The 20,552-nt window shown below is 42.4% G+C and overlaps 1 long non-coding RNA gene across 1 annotated transcript in view; it reads right to left on the minus strand.

The window, feature by feature from the left end:
* LOC131482787 (uncharacterized) overlaps window positions 1-20,552 on the minus strand; it is a 251,261-nt gene that overhangs the window by 188,241 nt on the left and 42,468 nt on the right. Inside the window, exon 2 of the long non-coding RNA XR_009247282.1 lies at window positions 4,223-4,301. This is a non-coding gene — a long non-coding RNA (uncharacterized LOC131482787). The remainder of the gene's footprint in view (window positions 1-4,222; window positions 4,302-20,552) is intronic.

A 20,552-nucleotide genomic window follows, 5' to 3' on the forward strand; every position in this document is an offset into this window, starting at 1 on the left:
TCTAGCATAATAGACTCATTTTATGGCTGAGGAAACCAGGTCTGGAGAATTCAATTTCCTTTTTCAAAGCTTCTAAACTATTCAGTGAGCCAAATAGAAATGGTACCAGCAAAAACAAACAGACTTTTAAATTATACTTATTTCAGAACTGTCACATTTGCCCTAGCAAGCATTTCATGTGCTATGTTTAATACATCACGGAGTAGCTGAGCTTCTGAGGAAGGCATACACATCCCCCTCACTGATGGCAGACTTTCACACCCAAAACTAACTACAAAAATTTACTGTAATGGGTTAAATCAGTTTGTGTTGAATCTTTAAAAAAAATTTTTTTTTCGTTTCATCTGCAAGGCAGAGAGACAGACAAACAGATCTTCTACTCACTGACTCAATTTCCAAATGCCTACAAAAAATCGGGTTGGGTCAAATCAAAGCCAGGCCACAGAGCTCACTCCAGGTCTGTCACCACGTGGGTGTCAAGGACCCACGTGCTGGAGCCGGAGTGGTGGACCTAGCTTCTGACCTGAGAACCAAAGGCAGCACGTGGGGAAAGAGAAAAGTCAGAGGCCACTCCAAGCGTTCTGGCCTGAACCACTGGAAAGATGAAGATGTCATTTCTGCAGCCAAAGGGGCAGGTAATGATACGGGGTGTGCAGCAAAGCCCAGGCCTTCAGTCCTGGACCTGTGACATTGGAGATGTCTACCACACACTGAGCGGACGTATCGAGTGTGCAGCTGAGAAGTCAAGTCTGGGGAACTGGAGAAGGTCCAGACCAGGCACGACAATTCAAGAATTGTCCTATTTCTTTGACACATGTGGAATTTGAGTCACTTTTGCTAAACTAAAGAAGTACCAAAATGGCATGCAATACGTAAACTGCATTTAATTGTACTTCAATGTCCTCTTAAGGGAAACAGTAGCAGAAATATCACAAAAGGGTGAATCATATTTGACTAAATTTTAGAACTTACTCTGTGGTGGGTTTCTTTAATGAACCAAAACATTATGAAACATTTTGTAAATAAGCACACAGTCCCCACCATAGCTCAGGGCTGCCCTTTAAGCTTTTACCCAATATTTTTACATGTACACATCACATTAGGCTGGTTTCTTTTCTTAGACTGTATCCAAGATGACCCCATTATGAATTCTTACATAAATTAAAAGTTTCACTTGACATCTAATTACAATTTTCTTCACTTCTCACAAAATGAGGGAATGGAGACATCTAGTCCAGCAGATGCAGCCCGAGAGCAGAAGCCACCGCCTTTCCAAGACTTGCCAAGGTTTGATGGATGATCAGTAACAGCTTGCCTTTTCCCCAAAGACAGCAATTCAGAAAACACCAAAAAGATATGTTTCAAGGGTATGTAATACTCATTAACAAACAATTTAAGGATCAATTAATTAGTCATTAAACTTTCCCTATAAGAATTTTGGCTCATTTCTCAATGGTAAAGTCATTAATGAAAGTCACATATGCAGTAGTTTCATTTCTTCCCAGGCAGTATATATAAAAATTTTAATTACTCCCTTTAAATACATTTAAGCTTCTTACATTTAGAATATCTTAAAAGTCCCACATAGGGTTAGGAATCTTCTTTTACAAGACAGTGAAAGAGATGAGTCCTATTAATATTCATTCTTGAAAGGAAAAGTGTTTCTTTTGATTTGGTTCTTAAACTAAGAAAATATTGACAATCAGAATGACGTCAGAGAAGATACTTAGCATGCAAAAAAAAAATCTTTTGGTAAACTGAAGTTAGTTCCACTGCTAGACAAGACAGAGTAAATTCTTGTATTACAACAGGATTGCCAGACTTGGGCTTTCCTACAGATTCCTGCCTCCCTTATGTGTTTAAGATATATTTTAAAAAGAAGGGAGATTTTCAAGTAACATGAAAAACAACAAAAGTGAAGGCAACTGTTGGATCATTTTGTTTTGACAGTATTAAAAGGCAAACTTAAAAGAGAAGAAGAAAGAAGAAAAAAATTACAAAGGCATGAACCACTGAAATCTACAAAACACACCACAAACCCAAGCACTGTATGCAGACTGTCATCAGTGAATAAACAGCCTGCATGCGACACGTGTCCCCTTTCCGATTGTCCTGCATTAGTCATCTGGTCAATAAACAGGTAAGAGCTCTGCCTCTTTCGCTCCGCTGTGCTGGAGCCCGGGTCTACAATGAAGAACAACCTCACGGGGTGTTCGGGCCAGGAGGAACACGCATAATGGACGGCACAGTGAAGCAAGCAATGGGCGCTTGCAAAGCGGAACCTGGAGCGCCTCCACTCCTCCCGGCCTCCGTGAGCTCTGTTGCAGTATCTTCCTGGGTCTTACTGAGCTCACAAAGTGTTTAGCTGTTTTGTAAGTCAGCACAACTACAGCCATAAGTCAATTTAATTTCAATTTTCCAGTTTCACTTGACAGTTTCACCAGAGATCACTCTGTCACAGCAAAAATTGAACCCACCACAATTCTTCTAAAAAGATAGCATTTTCATAAAGTAATGACACATGTATCAACATCATCTGTAATACTTAACTATATTTTAATTTTTTGGTTGATATATCTGTTAGGGAGATATGGCATATCACTTTTATTAAAAAAAATCACAATATCTAACATGTCTGTTATCACTTCCTGCAGGAATATTACAGTTTATGAAAGTCCAGAATAGCACTATAAATTCTTAAAATTAAGGGGAAGAAAAAGAGTGCAGACAGGATAAAGGCAGGGTTAGGAAGTGATACTGTTCCATTTCCTTTCCATGTCTGGAAGCTATCTCTTAGAAAGTACATAAAAAGTTCAAGAACCAAGATAAGAAACATATTGTCTTAAACTCATATGAAAGCAAACTAAATCTAAATTTCATAAAGCCTTCCTTGAACCTCCAATTAAAACATTTCAATGTTTCCCCCTAGAGGGGCATTTTGTTACATAAAAGTTACCAGAAACTTCTTTAGCAAAGTATTGCATGTCAAAAAGCTTCTGTGAATTTCCATCTCTGCTAGATGTAAACTAGCTTTATTTTGAAACACACTTTCAAGTAACCTAATTTTCCTAATGCTATCTGCTTCCCATAGTGGCAACAGAAACTGGAGGGGAAAAATAAAACCCTTCAGTTTTCTTTACATGATCTGATTCCATCAGGTATAGGCAGGTAAGAAGAGTAGCTCCCAATCAGATTGAGATTCTTAGATGTGATGCCCACATAACCCTCAACCCAATTTCACCATCAGGCCTCATCTGAAGGACTAGAAGTCAGCTGGAGTGGTTTGTGCTTGCACAGTAGGTAGGAGCATGGCCTGTCCCAAAGGGAGATGGGGTTTGGGGGCCAGAGAGCCCCTGCTCTACTTCTCAGGGCTGGGGGACTTCAGAAAGTGAGCGAACTTTTTAGGATCCATATTTCCTCACTGATAAAACAAGAAGCCACCCCTGACAGAGCTCTAAAGAATAAGACTAAAGACCAATAATTTGAATTGCTGTGTTCTTTCCAGCTACAGACAGGAAGAATGCACAGGAGTTCCACAGAAAATTGCCTCAAAAAGTTCTAGAAACAAACCAGTTACATGATTACATGGCAAGAATTAAAAGACCCATTTCCCTACTTTTCCTCCCTGCTCACAGTCATTTGCATATGAGAGAGGGGAGAAGAGTATTATTAAAGCATGACTTTGACAAGACCCTGAAATATTCTAGAAAAAAATTGAGCTGTTTAGTTTGTTCCCATTTGCTTCCAAAAGGGTGTCCAACAGTCATAACACATGTTACTCATTAGCTACTGTGACAAAGGGAACTGTGCCTTTGTGTGAGACTGAGGACGGTTTCATAGAGTTCTCCAGCATCCGTCATTCTCTGAGCGCACAATGTAAACTAACATGTTCCCACAGGACAAGTTTAAGATATACTCTTTTCCTCTTAGGTTACAAATCACATTCTGAGGAACAAAGTACATTACTTGTTGCTTTGTACTATAGGCCCTTCTGGAGCCCAGTCCACAGAGCAAAGCTTTTCATGTGTGTCCTTAACAAGTATTTGCTTAGGAATTAATCATTTCCCTGTGGTAGGGAGATTCCAGCACAGCCCCGTTTGATTCTCACCTCCTAACATCCGTGTCTTTATTGTCCTCTCCACTTCATGTGGGCTGGGCTCAGTGACCAAATTCTAATGGACAGAGTACAGGAAAAGAAGAGGGATGGCACTCCCAAAGTTACCTTACAAAGAGAATCTGGCTTCCATCTTGGTGGACCTCTCTCATTCCCTCTTACAGCCTTCTCCAGGGCGAGCAGGTACCTGTAAAGAGAACAGCCCTTGGTGAGACAGTGATGCCTCCAGCCAGGAGGGGTCATGCGCCTCAACCACACAAGGACTCTGCCCTGGACCCTCCCCAGCTGGAGCCTTCAGTGACGAGAGGCCTAGGCAGACACCTTTCTTAAGAAGCAGAGACACACAGATAAAAAGGCAAGTGTGGGAAACCGAGGGGGCTGCCATCCACTGGATCCCTCCCCAAATGCATACAGCAGCCAGGAGTGGGCCATGATCGAAGCCTGGAGCTGGGAATGCAATCCAGGTCTCCCCAAATAGATGGGTCAACTAGGTGAGCCATCACTGTTGCTCCCCAGAGATCGCCCTAGCGGTAAGCAGGAATTAGGAGTGGGATCAGCTCTTGGACCAAGGCATTCTCAGACATGAGTGTCTCAAGCATTGTACTAATAACTCCCCCAAATGGCCGTCCTCCTCTGACTGTTGCATTGTGAGAAACTAAGTCAGAGGACCTAGTCAACCCTCACCCAGATTCACATCTGCCACAACTGGTATTATAAATGCTTCCTGCCTTAACCTCTAAATTTGGGGGCAAGTTGTTATACAGCAATAGATAACTAATACAATTAGATGTATAATGACAATCTCTATAAAAGACATTTAATATCCAGGAATACCCAAGATTGTTGTATTCATTTGTTTTAAGACATATTGAGGGAAAATAATCCCTTCCTCCAGCTTCCTCACCACCCCTAAACACACACAACTCACTGACCACTGAGCGCTTGTGCCCAGAAGCCAGTCTCTGCTGCCATTCACTGCTACAAACCAAGGGCAAGGGGGTTTCGAGTTCCTTATTTATTTTACTCCAGAGTTTCCCCAACTTTGGACCTGCCTCTTTACCACCCATCTGGGAGATATACTGGGGTCCGTGTGCAATATTGTAAAACCAGTAACTCCAGGTTTAACTGAGGACAAAATATTACAAATCCATAATGTTTCCTTTTTTTCCCCAAGATTCCACTTACTCTGGTAAGAATAAATAACCAGAGATGAAGTTTGCTTGCCTCTGATGGTGTCTCATAAAAAACCACCCTAAGCAGTGTATGTGCTAACCAGACAGGGCAGCCGAGGGTCTGCACATCAAGACTGGGCCCTCAAGAGGAGTACTCTGGCTCAGGGCTGCACAAACTAAGGCTGAAAATGCCTGAAGAGGAGGAAAAGTCATCTCTGGGCACAATCTTCCAAACCATCCCCTCATTTTTTAGTAAATTTAGTAAATGAACTACTTACAGTTTTCTGAACATGAATTACAAGGATTTTTACCCTCACAAATTATGTTTCTCTACCTGAGGCAGTTAATCCTGGGCCTCAACTCAGAAGCCTTGCTTATACACAAATATCATCTTCCCAACCTGGGTTGCACATTCCAGGGGGACAGTATTCTCTTTTTCTAGAAGACTTATTTGAAAGATGGCATTACAAAGGAAGGCGGAGAGACAGCAAGATCTTCCAACCACTAGTTCACTCCCCAAATGAATCCAATGCCCAAAGCTGGGCCAAGTAGAAGCCAGGAACCTAGAATTTCATCTGGATCCCCCATATGGGTGTCAGGGACCCAAATACTTCGGTCATCCTCACTACTTCCAGGAGCATGAGCAGGGAACTGCATTAAAAGTGAAGCCCTAGGGGCCCAGCGCAGTGGCCTAGCAGCTAAAGTCCTCACCTTGAATGCACCAGGATCCCATATGGGTGCTGGTTCTAATCCTGGTCCCATCCATCTCCCTGCTTGTGGCCTGGGAAAGCAATCGAGGACAGCCCAAAGCCTTGGGACCCTGCATCCATGTGTGGGACTGGAAGAAGTACCTGGCTCCTGACTTCAGATTGGCTCAGCACCAGCCCTTACGGCCGCTTAGGGAATGAATCATCGAACGGAAGATGATTCACTCCTCCTCTTTGTATGTCTGACTTTGCAATAAAAATAAAATAAGTCTTTTAAAAAAAAAAGTGAAGCCCTAGGACTCAAACCTGTGTTATATGGGATACCAACATCACGCTTCTGAGCCACAAAGCCAGCCCCTGACTTTTTTAAAGGAAGATACTTGACTTTTGTTAGATTTGTTTTATTTTGAAACTTAGAGTAGGCGTGGGGTGAGGGAGGGGGGAGAGAGAGAGAGAGAGAGAGAGAGAGAGACAGAGAGAGAGAAAGGAAGAGAAGGAGACAAATGAATGAAAAATCTTTCATGTGCTCATTCACTCCCAAATGACAATAGCCAGGTCTAAGGCAGGCTGAAGCCAGGAGCCTGGAACTCCATCTGGGTCTGCCACATGGGTGTGGCAAGGACCTAAATTCTTGAGTCATTATCCTGTTTTCCCAGGTACATTAACACAGAGTTGGATCAGACGCAGGGCAGCCAAGACCCAAACTAGCACTCTGATATGGGGTGTGGCATAACAAATGGTGGCTTAACCTGCTGCACTCCAGTGCCCACCCCATGCTCTGTCTCTTCTGGATTATGGCTGTATCCCCAATGTCCAGCAGAATGTCCACCACAGTTAGCCACATGTGCAGGATGTAACAGTTGTTCAAATTTCCAAGCATAGAATGATGCTACAGAAAGCCCAGTCAAGAAGATTAAGATGAAATTCACAGATAAGAATGAAAGCTTGGAAGACTGTATGCTCTGCTGTGCATACTTGTTACCCTCTGTGAAAGCGGAAGTTAGGGGAAAGTTGCAAGCAACAGGACAGCAGCAAGCTGGTAATAAGATAGCCTGAAATAACAGCAGGAGACTGGAGACAAAAAGACTGATTACAAGAGACGCAGTCTTTAAGAAGTTGTATCTCTAGGACCTGATGATTTATTACAGCTTTAGGTAAGGGAGTAGGAGAGTGAGGATGACTCAAAAAATTGGTAAAATGGAAGATCTATGGGGAATATCTTCATTTTTCTCTTCCACGAGAAAGATGAGCACTGTAAACAATAGGATGGCCCTGGGTATTCAAGACCCAAAACTTGTCTATTCTTCATTACCTTGTGTCTTGATATCGGCAGTTCAATCAGCTGTGCAAACAGGTACACCCCCGCAGATGGGAGAGCTTGAAATTTTAAAGACTACCAGGTAATTCAAATAGGAAAGAAAAGAGTAGGTTGCTTTAAAAAGTATAACACAAGATAAATCATCTTTAAATGCTATGAGAAGCGGGTGAAAGGCAAGGGTTGAATCACTAAATCTTGACTTAGAAACATGACATATGATCGCCCTGTTTTTCTCATTACTCTTTTCCTTCTGATTACCAAGAACTTGAACAGAGTTGAGAAACAAAAACAAAAGCTGTCTTTGAAGAGATGTTTCTCCAGGTGGAAACAGTGGAGAAACAAGACTGTAATCACAATGGACAAGATGCACTTGCTGGATGAGAAAGCTTCAGATTCTAAGCAACAAAACAGTTTTTGGAAGAGATGAGAGAGGGTACACATAATGCAATGGCAAACTCCTTGCACAGGGGTTACTGGCAGAGTTTTAGAAGAAATACGAAAATCAGGAGTGGTGAGGGAGAAATATTTTTAAAGACTGCTTTTTATTTATTTGAAGGCAGAGTTACAGACACAGAGGGAGAGAGAGATCTTCCATCTGCTGGTTTACTGCCAAGTGACTGCAGTAGCCAGGGTTGGGTCAGACTGACACTAGAGCAAGGGGCATCTTTCAGATCTCCTTCATGCACATAGGGCCCCAAGGACTCCTCTGCTGCTTGCCTACCTGGGAGCTTGATTGGGAGTGGAACACCTAGAACTCAAATTAGTGCCCACATGGGATACTGGCATAACAGATGGTGGCTTGACCTGTGATATTGCAAAACAGTTGTTTTTTTTTAAAACTGGTTTTAACTTGGAAAAAAATAGAAGGGAAAAAAGAATGCAGATATGTGACTAGGAAAAAAAAACTATAAAGCAGCACCCTACAACCCTACAGCCCCAGTTTTGCCCTTTAGGTTTGGAAGAGTAGGCTGCTGGCCTGAGGCAAAGTGACAGTGAATCCAAGATGGATCATCATGGCTGGTCTCCTCAGGAATGCCTGGAAAGCCCTGCAGGGACCACTCAGGTCTCAGCACATCACGACATGTACCCTGCACGACAGGTCACTTGTTACATGTCATAAGCATGCACAAACCGAGGAGCTGCTACCTTCTCCCATCACCCGCATCTAACATGTATAAAGCTGAGTGCTGTATACCCTGGGTGGCCATTGACTCACATGATCACCCCGCCATGTGGAAGTGGTCCCTGTCCCTCTCCCACCAGGAAGCAGTCCATCAGACTTTGTCCTCTGACTAGTGTAACTCTGCCTAAATTAAAGTCTTATCTCTTCCTGTCTTTCCAAATTGCCTCTTCACCTAACATTGCCCTGAGCTGGAAAGGGAAAAAAAAAGGATGTAGGCTGATGTGGGTGACAGGACGCACTGGACCTCATACAGGTGGGCGCACACACAAGAGCTAGGCTTGAGATCACCTCGGATGAGGCTGCTTTGAGGATCTCCCCAACTAAACCGCTGTATTCAAAACTCCAACCATAGGGAGAGTGGCAGGACCTGTGGTCTGACAATGGAGTGCTTCTGTCAAAACCAGACTTCCTCAAGGGCTTTTATGCAGCAGCGAACGGCATGCCCAGAGGCACGTGGAGGATAGGTCAGACCATTTGAGTCTGCAGAAGACTAGTATCAAAGCTGAGGAAGGAGGGCAGAATAAACTGGTTAACTACCCCAGCCAAATGATGATAGCAAATATCTAAGCAAATAGAGATTCAGAGTCAGTCTGCCTCAGGATAGAACTGTGTCAGCCAATGGACAAGGATATCTTCATCCTGCATCTGCAAGATTGACAGCATTTCAGAACTATCGAAACCAACTGAGCAGAACCTTTGAGGCATGCTCCACATCAGGGACTTTGGAATGACATTGGGTGGCCGTTGCCCAATCCTGGGTACTGAGGCAGAAGAGAGCCTGGGTATAGCTTCTCCGCTTGTCTCTCTCTTTCCCCCAGATACAGGAAGAAGAAAAGGAAAATGTGGAAATAGTGGTCTCATCCATTTTTCCCTGAACTGGTTAAAAAAAGGCCTTTGGATTCCTTTCTTCCCACGCTAATCAACTATGTAAACATCATCAAAAATAAAATATACACGCTAATCAACTATGTAAATATCATCAAAAATAAAATATACATAAAAATTAGCGTGGGAAGAAAGGAATCCAAAGGCCTTTTTTTAACCAGTTCAGGCCTCCAGCACCAAACACCATAGGCTTGATGGGATGAACAAAAGAAATGAACTTTCCCACAATTCCTTGGTACATACAAGACCAAGGTCCTCCAGGAACCATCTCTTGTGACAACTCTCCTGGCATGCAGATGGCCACCTCCTCACTGTACCTCAACTGTGGACCATAAAGCACATCTCTTCTTAAAAATACCCTAACCCTAACAGAGAATATTATGTCTAGTACATAGCAAATGCTAAATGAATGCTAGTACACAGTAACGATGAAATTGTCCTTAAATGTTCATCGTCTGTTCTCACGTCTCTTCTATCTTTAAAGAAGTGTTAGAAAAGGCACTGTTGCTGACTGCCTACCTCTTCAAAAATTATGCAGTTACCTATTGTATTAAGACATTCTCAGGCCTATTTTATAATACTGCGTGAGGTGCCAGGGGAGTAGAGAAATGAGGAGGTGGAAGAGATGGAGATGGAAGAGCAAGAAAGAGAAGACAGAAGTTAAAGAGAGCTGAGTTCCTACTGAGGCACCGATCTTACCAAATCCGCAAACGACTGCAGCTAAGTCAGTGATTAAACAGGCCACATCAGAACTGTCACCTCCAGAGGTGTTTGTGGCACGTTTCTACTGAAGACAAGACAAAACATGCCCCTATTTTATACACTGTAGAACCAGACTCAAGCTATTTCATTCGAGGATCCTTGGTAAACAAAGCCAACTAGCTTTTCAGGTGGCCATGGTCCTCAAGGAAAGGGTGTATTGGCCTATAAATGTTTTCCAGTTTGGACAACAGGTTGTTGCTTTTGTTCACAGACTTCTGCATTCATCTGGCTGTACGGGTGAGAACAGTCATGAACTTAGCAATCCACTGAAATGCAAAAAGTACTCTTAAAAAGGCAATGAAATTTTCTATTTCATATGCTGGAATTTTCAGTTAAAATACAAATTGGAAATTATTGATATTTTAAGAAAGCAGGCAAATGTTGATAGTTTTCTTAAATTACCATAAAGAATGAATTTTTAAACTACCATCTAAAAAGGGCCAAGTGTACTAAGTTAAAATATTTGCCCCATTGGCACTGCCACAAAAATAATAGTCATTATTTGTTCAGGGCATACAACGCCAAGAATTCACAAATACTATCTCTCTCATTTATTCCTAAAAATCCTGATGGGCTGCCATTAGTTTTTACTGTATAATGAATTAACACACCAAAGCATTTTCCCAAGATTATACAGTTAATAAGTGGATATTAGAATTAAAGCCACACCTGATTCCAAGTAGATCTCTCCTTTATCCCAGACTTATCAAAATGGAAGCATGTAAGAAGGACGGGTGGGGATGGGCCAAGAGGAAAAGAAAAAGATGTTGGTATTGATTCTTAAATCACTGTATTTATTTTACAAAGACATCCTTAAAAATATTGAGGTACCTGATTTAAAAAAAAAATAATTTAAGAACTGCCTCAATGCTGGAAAAATTCTTCATGATTCTAGTCACTTGATCATATAATGAGCTTTTTATGTTAGATCCCAGAATAGCACATCATGGTTACAAGTCAGCATTGCTACTTCCTAAGCGTGTGATTTCAGGCAAATTGTTTATCGCTTCTTAGCCTCCACTCTCAGGGGAGCATTATTACCTATGACACAGAGACATTTTAAGAATTACATAAAATGAAATCTATAAAAGTATAGTAAACTGCCATATTGGCACTCACTGTTTATATTTTAAAAGTCAATGAAAACATTGCCAACATCTCTAATTATGAAAAAGGACAAACAAGAGACTGGGGAGGATTTTTCCAAAGAACTAATGTTCAAGAATTAAGACTCATTACCATACAAACTCCAGACACAATCAAAGTTGTTTTCAAGCTTCATTGTTCCAATCTAGTTCATCTTTTTTCTCTCCCAGTTATTTTGATGGGTGTTTCACAAACTATGCAGACTTTAATAACTCACTCTCTAATAATATACTCTGGGTAATTGTTAGCTTCATGAAATGCAATTGCCTATACTTTCAGTTATAATTAAAGACATTACTTAAACCCTCAAGTGGCCTTTGAAAATCTGAAAATGGAAGTTGAATTCATAAATACTAGGGAAGAATAGGAAATCCCAGAACCCTAAATCAGCAGACTCAAATGTGTGTAAACTCAACTGTAGCAAGAGGCCCCCCACTTACTTTGTTTATAGCCACAGAGTTATACAAACATTAACAGCAGTGTTACAATTACTAAAGAAGAAAATTGGACTCACTAAGATTGCTCTTTAAACTTTAATATATTTACTGGTAGAAAGGATAAACAAAGCAAATGAAGTTTTGGTTTGTTTGTTTTGTTTTAACAGATCTGTTGGGTAAAGGATAGCTTTTGTTATGAAGAAAGTTAAAATGTGCCTCTGTGACATCTGGTTGAATGAGATTGAGTTTTGCAAATTAGGTGTCTAAGACTTGGTCATTCTGGGACAGTTTGCCTCCTTTCTCAGCACATTATTGGCTCTTGTGAGAAAATGAGTAGAATCACCACACAGAGAGACCCAGAAGCTATTGCTATTATAGAAATCTTGAAAAATCCATTGTGCTTCCTACTTCTTAAGGAAATCAATAGCTTATCTACATTTTAATGACCTTGTCAGAAGCCATCCTAAAGCCAAGGTAAGATCATCTCACCCTAAATGCCAGGTCCAAGTCCTATCTTCTTTTTCAAGATTTCTTAAACCTTAATTTTCTACTCCACACATTTGTATAATCTCAATTAATATAATACAAATTCTTTCTACCTACCCAAATCATCAAGAATTTAAGTTTAAGGGTGGCCAGTGCACCATGTGGTGCCAGGCTTTGCCTGCTGGCCGCCCGGCGGCCTGCTCTGGGGTTTTTTAAGATATGTTTGCTGCCTGGGGACACCCATGACTAAGTCCAATTTTAGCGTAGGTGAGTAGTGAATCTTGGGTGATTCCCAGTGACAGGGTCATGGAAGTTTTAGGCATGCGTGGGGACTGAGACCTGGTGGTTTGGAGGGAAGTACCCAGGAGACAATTTCAGTTAGATACACCAACCCAATTCGGAATACAGAAATGGCCTATTTGCCTAGAACATCACTGATCGTCACACACCAGCCCATACCAATACTATGGATGGGGGCCTCTTTGGCAGTGATGGGTACCATTACCCAACTGTTTGGTGGAGTGGTGGAGTAATCACATTTGGCAGGGTCAAGACTGTATCCAGCATGCGAGAGAACTTGGTCTGGGGGTAGACTCTATGGGGTTGTGTGGGTCCAACCCTGTGGAAATACAAGTTCCCCTAGTTGGACACCCTAACAGAGTTGAGGTTCCCACCAAGGGGCACGTGTGCTGGAATGGGGGCTGCGTTTTATCTAGGAAACAGTTGCAGTCACCCGAGGGACTAGTGTGGGCTGGGATTGGATGCACCAGGCCAGTTCAGACCCCAACACCATCTGGTGTCATGGAGAACCAGGGTAGATGTGGGACTGACTAGGCTGGGTCTCAACCCCCGACTGAGCCATGTGTGAGCTCTATGTGGGTATGGACGAGCCATGGCTGGGCTGAAACATCCAACAACAAGAACCAGAATGGGGTGAAAGCCAGCCGGGAAAAGCCACTGTTCCTGCTAGGACAGGAGGTGAACTGAGTAGGGTTGGCTCAAGGACCCCCTGGTATGTGCAAAATCTGGCATTGGGAGGGGTTCTGATGGAGAAGCCTGGGCAACTCCTCTGGCAGGACACAGTCCTTGCAGGTAAGCGCAAGAAGCATGATAGGAAAAACAGCCCAGAATAGGCCATGGAAAGTTTCCCACTGGCACACGTTTGGCATGGGTCAGGGGCAGACCAGGCTGAATCAGTTCATGTCATCCACTGGCAAATCCGAACACCAGAACAGAGTGTGGGTTGAGCCAGGTTTGGTTGCGACAAAACCAGTACACATTATGGAATGCCAGGGTGAGGTTGCCTGTACTGGATTTGACTGCAGCACCCAACCAGCACACGTGAGATCCAGGAAGGGAGGGACAGAGCTGGCAGGGGGGTCAAGGGGCTGGTCCCCTCGCCGGACAGCTACTCCCACTGGAGAGCGTGGGCTGAGATGGGGACAGACCAGACTAAGCAAGGCTGCAACACCTGTGCGTTGCATGTGGACTAGATCAGAGAAAAGCCAGGCTGGGCTGATTATTCCTGTGGGTGCAAGCATAAATTAGAGCGGGTGAGGGACGTTTGGGCTTGGCTGCAGCATCAGCTGGCAGAAGCTGGCACTGGGGACTAATTCTGTCAAGTCAAATCACAGAACCACCTAAAGAGTGCATAAACCGGGACTGAGAGAGACCTGGGAGGGAAAAAGTGGGTTCCCCCTTCCTAGGTCACTACTCCCGTGGGAGGGCATGAAAACTAGGACGGGGGCTGGGGTGGCTAGACAGAGAGGCACTCAACAACACCCGTGAGGGCTGGATGGTTGAGTTGGTTAGATGGAACTAAGCTTTAATACCCAATGACAAGTACAAGAGCCAAATGGGATGGGGGACAGACTGGTCTACTGCTACACATACTGACAAACCAGGGTAGGGGGTGGGCCTGATGGGGGTTATTGTGGGTCGCCCCGACTAGGCTGCAGCTCCCACTGGTTGATGTAAGAGCCAAGTATGTGCTGGGCAGAACCAGACTGGACTGCAACACCCATTGGTTCCAGTGCAACTCGGGACTGAAAACAGAACCAACCCAGCAATTGCAACCACCAGCTGATCGGGGTGATGGACTGTGCCGGGCCCTGTGCCTGCTACAACATACAAGAATCTGGTCTGAGAATACCTCAAGGTTTCTTTGGAGATCTCCCCATTCGAACTGCTGGACTCAGAACTCTAACCAAGAAAAGACAGAAGACAGAACAGGTCATTCATTCATCTCAGTTATATGTTGGCAGCGAAATATGGGGCAAACGGAGACTTTATGATGGACCATATCAATCAGTGGACGACCTCATCGAGCGAAACTGGCAGCGATTCATAACTGGAGAACTATTAAAACCACTTGAGCAAATATCTCAGAGCATGCCTCACATCCGGGACTTGGGGTGGGCGGGAAACCGGGTGGGGCTTCTCCCTCAATATCCCCCTTTACCTCAGATACATGATGGAAACAATATGGACATAACAGTATTACCCACTTCCCTATACCCCCTGAACCTTTTTTTTCTTTTAACCGCAATTAACTATGTAAAGATTGTCAACAACAATACAATAAAAAAAAAAGAATTTAAATTTAAGTTCCTAAATACAGAACTAAGCTCTCCCTGTCTGATCAACAAGTCTGGATTATACTCTGCAAGTATGTCTAATTTAGTACACAGTTTTTAAAACTTTTGGCAAAGTAACATGTATTGGACCAGTACATTGAGATGAACAAGCTCTAAATCCTATCCTCAAAGATATCACTAAGAAATTAGACTCATGTGACACTTCTGTTTTGTGAAATGTAGATGGTCTAGTAATTCATTCTTTCATGTCTTTCCTTCAGGCCCTATCTACACAGACCTTTTCCTTCAGGTCACCTGTGGCTACATCATTCCACAGAATATAATTGTCCTGTCTATTTGTTTTGGCACTTTTCAAAAAGAATAATAAAGCAGAAAGTAACCTCAAATCATTGATTCAGACTCTCATTTTACAGATGAAGAAAATGAAGTCTTCCAATTCTGGTAACACAGATGATTAGGAAAATACGGTCTTCCTGTAAAGCAAAAGAGAAATGATTGATAGAACCAAATGAAATAACAAAGCTCAATACATAATCTTTGATTTGCTTGCCTCAATATGAAGAAGTAAAAATCTCCAAAGCCAATAAGAATAATTCATTCTGGCAGGAACAACAAGCTCTGGATAACACTACCACCATTCTTAGAGGCTATGAGCCATGTAATCTGGCAGACATCTGACTGTCTCAGGCACCCTTGGTCACTGTGAACTGAAGTAATCACCTCCTGTGCCAACAGAGGTGCAATGCTGAAATCTCCATCAAAAGAATTATGTGTGAGAGCCAGCATGGTGGCGCAGCAAGGCAATCTCCTACCCTGTGGTGCCAGCATCTCATATGGGCACCTGTTCATGTTCCAGTTGCTCCCTAATAATGGCCTGGGAAAGCAGCAGAGGATGGCCAAGGTCCCAAGAACTTGAAGGCCCAAGTTCTTGGGATCTTGCACCCTTGTAGGAAACCCAGAAGAGGTTCTTAGCTCCCTGCTTAGATCAGCTCAGCTCTGGCTGTTGTGGCCATTTAAGGAATGAACTGCAGATAGAAGAACTTCTCTCTGTCTCTCCTCTCTGTATATAAAATCTGCCTTTTAAATAAAAAATAAGAAAATCTTTTTTTTAAAGAACTATATGTTGATCAATTTCTCAGATTTCGATTCTGCTCCATTGATCTACAAGGCTATTTTTGTGCCAATGCCCAGCTATTTTGATTATAAAAGCCCAAATATCATATGCTTTATCTTATTTGTGATACACTGATTTAAAATTATAAAATCATTTCAAATTTAAAATTGCAAAAATCGTGTGAATATTATATCACTTGGTATGCAGTTAACTTTTATGCTTCACTAAGGCACAACATGTAAATGACAATATACTCTCCTTTCCCTTGCTTAATAAAGAAATTCACAGGGGAGAATTGAGGACTCTTGGAGTACTAGTAATGTTTTTTCTAATTTGGATGTTGGTTATGAGTGTGTCAAATGACCAAAAGCATTTATGTGGACATTTAAGTGTAGTTCTTGGCATATACTGTATTTTGATGTATTTCAAAACCACTGTATTTCAGTAAAATACATTTTTTTAATGAAAAAGAAAAATGCAGGCAGTTTAGTTCACTGCTAGGTGCAGCTCTGCCCATGGGGACTCCTAACTCTCCTAGCTGCCTTCATCTGCTGCCAGATCAGAGCATGAGCTTCTCTAGCTATTCCATTCCTGATTAACCCTGAACTCCTTTCAACAGCAACCTTTGGAGAAGGGGACCCCATCAGTTCAGTGGGAAGTTTCTCATTGTCCCATCTGACCTTCTCTTTTCTTTCTGCAGAGAAGTGACAAGCTTGTGTTGACGGCCAAAGATGCTCCTGCAGCGTTCTACTCCTTGTTCTTCAGGGAGGTTTCTACATATTATCCCTACGTATATTCTAAAACTTCATTCAAAGATCTCTCATCCTTTAGTTCCCTTCCTATATCTCTGTCTTCCTGACCTTTTAACATTTTTAAGATATATGTAGGGAAAATATGTAGGTAAATGCAAAATTACTTTATCACTGGAATTATGCTCAAAAAGAAAAAAGCTCATGCTGAGGTTTGGCTGCTAAGTATTCAGTGAAATAGGAGTCATGTACTCAGCAGGATCTAAGTCCTGTGGGTCTAATTTCTGGCTGAGACCTTTTCCAGAAGCACCAAAAATAATAATTAAAGCAATCAATCTGAAGGTAGTTACAGTGTACTTATAGGGCCTGGCATAATGGCTCAACCGGGTAATCCTCTACCTGCAGGCAGCAGCATTCCATGTGGGTACCAGTTCGTGTCTCAGCTGCTCCACTTCACATCCAGTTCTCTGCATGTGACCAGGTTGGGCCAAAGCCTTGGGACCTTCACCCATAGAGAAGACCCAGAGATAGCTCCTGGCTACTGGCTTTGAATTGGCTGGCTGAGCTCCAGCCATTACAGTCATTTAGGGAGTGAACCAGGGGACAGAAAAAAATTTTCTGTCTCTCCTTCTCTGTGTAAACCAGCCAGTGTAATAAAAGAATAAACAAATCTTTAAGAAGTAAATAATATGTATTTATATACTCTAGGTGCTTTCAGAGGGCATACACTCTTCCCCCAGCTATAGAGCTCTGATCAGAGTCTGGGTAATTCAACTGGTTTTAGTCTCCATTCCAGGGGTGAGGCAGGCTCCTTCTTGTTCTGAAAAGAAAGTGGTGGACACTGACTGGAACCCCAAGAGGCCCACGGAAGATGTACGAACAGCACCCTCTCTCAAGAGCCATCCATCTATGACAGATACAGAGCCAACACCAGCAAACAACAAAGCACCCTCAGACATCTTAACCCAGAAGAGCAAATAGGCCAGTCACCACACGCAAAAAGGACAGTTACGATTTACATCTATCAGGTCCCTTTTGAGGTATTTCCATGGTGAGAAACAGTTATTTTCCCAACTATAGTAAAACCTACAGCCTTTCTACTAATTTTGATTGCATGACAATCTGAGGTGACTGTGTCCTTGGGGACAAGCTTTGTCTTTTGCATCAGTATATGTTTAAAAGCCAGCAAAGTTCTTGGCACATTATTAAAGTTTGTTGATTGAATGAAAGGATGAATAAATGAATATAAGCAAAATTAAGACATATTTCTTACTGACAGACACTAATGACTAAAAAAGGCTTCCAATAAATGAGTAGGGTTGACAATTAAAGTGTAAATAGCAATCTAATGAATGGTCTAATTGATCTTCCCTGCTTTAAAATGTAGCCAGAATTTTTTAACCTTGAGATACAATGCTCAGCAAATTAGTAGACTGTCCTTGTGTGAAAATCTCTTTAATCAATCTAATAGTTTGTCTGCTCAACTATAGACTTTAAGACTGCTGCCAAATTAGTGTTTTGTTTTGTTAGTCTTAACAAGAGTGATGACTTAATAACAGATGCATATGCATAAGTTTACTTTGGCACTTCGGACTTGTGTGAAAATAAAGACCGCATGCTAAACTTAAAAAAAAAAAAAACCTTTGAAGGTAATAAAAGTGGGAGAGAAAATAAAACTCATTCTTTCTTGATGATTCTTCCTGTAAGAAAATAATAAACCCTTAAAGTCAGAATCAGGTTTTAACAAGACGTTCCATAAAATTGATATTGTAGAAGACAAAGGTCTTCTGCATTCCTTCAGTGTACTGAGAATTCTGATACTTTCTATAAACAAGGTTTGCTAAGTGGTTAATTTTTTTTCTACTCCAAGGAGACCACCCACGTCTAATCAGGTATTGAAGGAGATGGGAAGCTGGGACTGGAATTTTAAAAGGTGGGTTTTGCAAAAGCTCTTAAGCAGCTGAGTCCTTCCCATTTCCCAATGGGGGAAGATTTAGGGGATACTGTCCTCATTTCAAGCCCAGGGAAACTGGCTTCCTTGAGACCACATAGAGAGCTCAAAGGAGACCCCAGGTGCTGACGGAGGACAACAGATATGGGAAAAACACACTTAAATGGAAGACAAAAGAAAGACTGCAGCAAAATTTTGGCTACAAAGGATGTGCGTAGTAACTATAAATTCAAGAGAATTGCCTTGGGGTCCTCTAAATACTCCCCAAATAACGGCCTAGACATCACAGTAATCCTAGCACAAGATGGTACCATCAGGCTCAGGGACTCAGGGAAACTCACTATGCTAGTAAATTTCCCCAACTATCAAGAGGGTAGATACTCCAGTGATTTGAGTCTAGAGGGTAAGAAGTTTTTAAATAATGTATTTAAGCTTTGCCAGGACAAACTGTCAGCTTTAAACACACACCAAGCCCAGCAAGCACAGATAATCAACCAACTTCATACTAGCCAAATAACACCTTTGCTTTCTTTCCTCTTACCTCCCCTCTCCCTAAGCTCCCATCAGTCCCAAAGGGATCAGAAACTGCAGTTAGCCAGATGGGAGAGACAGCGGTAGGGAAATGTGAAGTAGAGACCTTAAGGCAAAGTTCACCCTTCCTGCCTTCCAGCTTCAGGCTTCACCTCTTGTCCACACAAGCTGAGAGGTAAATACCAACGTTCACTGTTGTGATTACATGGTAGCAACAACTTCAATGGCCAAAATAAAATCCCTCATTTGACTGGAAGAAGACAGGGTCTCTCATTATCTCAAAGTGATCAAAAATTCTCACTGTGCCATTACTGCAATGCAGCCAGGGCAGAAAAAAGTTTTGTCCAGCTGAGGGTACTGGAAAACGTAGGGAAAAGATTAAAATTTTTTATTGTGATCCTATTTTAAGATCCGTACTTGTTCTCTAAAATGAGATTGTTCTCCCACATCAAAATTCCAGAAGTTCTATTTTCAAGATTTCATGATAGAAATCCCAAGAAAGGATAAGGAAAAAAGTAGTTGTACATATTGTTTGACACACTTGTGTACCCCTGGAAGAATTAGGGGCTGGATGTTGAAGATCTCCAGTCCAACCCACTGAAATCTAGTCCTTTATTAACTCTAAGCTGGGCAAGCAAATAAGAGTTTGAATTCATTTTGCTGCCACGAGTTCTGTGCTAGCTGGCCTTGGATTCCCTCATTACCCTCCACACCCAGCACGTTCTCTCCAAATGCCATATTTTATTAAAGATTTATTTATGTTTATTGGAAAGTCAGGTTTACAGAGGGAAGGAGAGACAGAGATAGATCTTCCTTCCACTAATTCACTCCCCAGGTGCCCAACACGGCAGGAGCTGAGTTGATCCAAAGCCAGGAGCCAGGAGCTTCTTCTGGGTCTCTCATGTGGGTGCAGGGTTCTAAGACTTTGAGCCATCCTCAACTGCTTTCCCAGGCCACAAGTAAGGAGCTGGATGGGAAGTGGAGCAGCCAGGACACAAACTGGTGCCCATATGGGATCCCTGTGCATGCAACGCGAGGATATTGGCCACTGGGATCCCGTGCCAGGTCCCAAATGTTATATTTTAACTGAGCAGGATGTTTTCTGATATGGTACGTGTCATCTGCTATCCTAGAGAGACTTGAACTCTGTCCTACATCCCCTCCTACAGACCAAGGTCACTTTCCAGACAGACCAGTCTCCTGGACTCTCGAATGCACACTGGCTGACACCGAATTCTAGTTCTGACTTCAGCCTTTACTCATCATTAGCTTTTGCTTCTGAGACCCAGGATGCCTTGCAGCTTAAACCATAGGAAATTGGAGCCAAAAGAAAAAGAACTTGTAGGAACTCATTTGCAACTATTTCTTACTATGGAAAGTGGTGCAACCATTAAAGAAGA

Source organism: Ochotona princeps, chromosome 20 (assembly GCF_030435755.1).
Source record: "Ochotona princeps isolate mOchPri1 chromosome 20, mOchPri1.hap1, whole genome shotgun sequence".
Classification (NCBI taxonomy): Eukaryota; Metazoa; Chordata; class Mammalia; order Lagomorpha; family Ochotonidae; genus Ochotona; species Ochotona princeps.